At 34.1% G+C, this 2,422-nt stretch overlaps 1 long non-coding RNA gene across 1 annotated transcript in view; it reads left to right on the forward strand.

Annotated features, from left to right (window-relative positions):
- Positions 1-2,422, forward strand: part of LOC107182420 — a 37,878-nt gene that overhangs the window by 8,277 nt on the left and 27,179 nt on the right. Inside the window, exon 2 of the long non-coding RNA XR_001513141.1 lies at positions 1,360-1,396. This is a non-coding gene — a long non-coding RNA (uncharacterized LOC107182420). The remainder of the gene's footprint in view (positions 1-1,359; positions 1,397-2,422) is intronic.

A 2,422-nucleotide genomic window follows, 5' to 3' on the forward strand; every position in this document is an offset into this window, starting at 1 on the left:
AATTTTCAAAGTGCTTTCGTGTATTTATTTGATAAAGCAAAAGGCTATTTACCGTGTAGTAAAAATAGCAATTTCCTTCCCAATTAATTTATTAAATAATTAGAGGCCTGATGCACGAAATTCGTGCAAGGGGCTCTGCCCTCACAGCCCTGGCTTCATCCGGAAAGTTGTTGTCCAGAAGGACATCCAGTCTAATTAGCATATTATGCTTTTATTATTATAGATTACTTTAAGTTGCATTTGAAAACTAAGATTTTTATTTTAAATGCAAGAAAGTTATAACATTTTTTTTAAAGAAAGGTCTGTTTGGTATTTTAGAAAATATCATTATTTAATGTACTCCATTAAGATTATAACCTGGGTCATTCTGGTCATTTTCCAGTCACCTGGTGCTCGCTGGGAAATGGTGCAGGGCAACATATAGACTTAGTTCAGATGCTTCCCAACACCTAGGTTATGGGAATTTTAAATGGCGATTGACCCCTCAGTATAAAAATACCTTGCCTGGTTCCCACTCTTCCTATCTAGAAAAAAGAAATTATGCTAGAAAGTAACAACAAAAGTTTGGCAATTTTTATACTTATAAAAGAACTAATTAAGCAAAATAGTTAAGTATCTATAATAATAAAAGTGTAATATGCTGATTAGACCAGACAGCTGAACAACCTTCCGGACAAAGCCGGGGCTGCGAGGGCAGAGCCCCTTGCACCAATTTCGTGCATCAGGCCTCTAGTTGCTTTATAAAGATAAATCCTGTCAATTAATGCATACAGTGTTTGTTTTGGCATGCTATTTGTGGTTCTTCAATGGTAAAATCACTAAAGTCTTATTTACTTTGGTCTATGTTATGGTTGTTGGAATTTATCCAAAACTGTTTATCATTTTCTATTGAATGGTTCCACGTTTTCCTTTTATATTCTGCTTATAGCAGCTTCTTTTCATATAATCCTGAATTAATAGTAATCTCAGGAAGAGGAACCAATATAAAAAACCGGGATGTATATTTAAAATGGCAAAATCAGTACTACTACCTAAGAGTATTCTTTAGGGGTTAGAGATAGCCAAAGGCCCTGACCGGTTTGGCTCGGTGAACAGAGCGTCAGCCTGCGGACTGAAGGGTCCCGGGTTCGATTCTGGTCAAGGGCATGGCAACTGATTGATGTTTCTCTCTCATGGATGTTTCTAGCTCTCTATCCCTCTCCCTTCCTCTCTGTAAACAATCAATAGAAATAGCCAAAGATTGAAGATGTTTCAGCGCTATTGCCAGAGAAAATATATTTGCTCAAAATATTTTTAAAAATTCTTTGCTGATCTATGAAATGCTTTAAAATAAATCTCTTTATCTCTTCTTCTTATCAGAGCTATTTGAATCCTAGAACACTGTGGGGAGTGAGGGGTAAGTAAAGCTATAATTTGCCTATAATTTGTTGTTGGTAATTGGAGAGGGTTTGGGGGTCAGAAAAGTAGTTCTTTTAAAAGGCCCCCCAGATTAAATAACTTCTAACATTGACCATTTTGGACTTGAAAAATTATACTTTGCTTTGTGTGTACTGTAATAAGCTTAAAAACTCAATACGGTATATGAATATTATTTCAAAGTACATTTCATTCTTTTTTTTTGTTCTACTTTAATTACACAAGTATTAACTAATAATAGCTTTAAATTTCCAACAAACATAAATATACATTCTTAAATGTTTTCTACTCTTTTGTTGTGGTTTTGTTCCTTGGGAATATAAAGATCTTGCTCATTATGTGAGATTGTTGTATTTTTCTTTTAAAGTACTATGGAGATAACTAAGTAGAGCTGTAATAATTTACCAGAAAAACCTAATTCCTAAGTCTAGTTCAGTATATTTGGGTTTAAGTTACACTGCTAGCATTTCAGTGGCAATTCTCTTAATTCATTGTGGAAATTCCTAGAAAAAAATATTAAAAAGAGGCAAATAAGAGCTATGTAGAATATCAAAAGCCAATATTATGACATCAAGTTTTTCTGAGCTTTCTATAATTTATCTTGTTCTAATTACTTCCAAATTGGGGTATTGTTGGGGTCAACATGAAGGTCATTATAAAAATCAAACACTATTCCATTATGTGGTGTCATGTATGCACTGCAATCCAAGAGCAAGGAATGTAGAAGAATGTGTTATCAGTACTAGTGAAGGCAGCCCATAGCTTGTAATAACTTATTTTAAACAAATTTTTATTGATTTAAGAGAGACAGAAAGTGGGAGGGAGGAGAGAGAAACACTGACTTGTTGTTCCACTTACTAGGTGTATCGGTTAATAATGCAGAGTTTGTAATCAAAGAAAACACAATAATTTTAAGAGAAACATCAAAAGTGCTTTATTCAAAGTAATGTCCATCGCTAGCTACACATTTCCCCCATCTTTCAAGTAATTTGTGGACACCGTCCCA

Source organism: Myotis davidii, unplaced genomic scaffold (assembly GCF_000327345.1).
Source record: "Myotis davidii unplaced genomic scaffold, ASM32734v1 scaffold556, whole genome shotgun sequence".
NCBI classification, from domain to species: Eukaryota; Metazoa; Chordata; class Mammalia; order Chiroptera; family Vespertilionidae; genus Myotis; species Myotis davidii.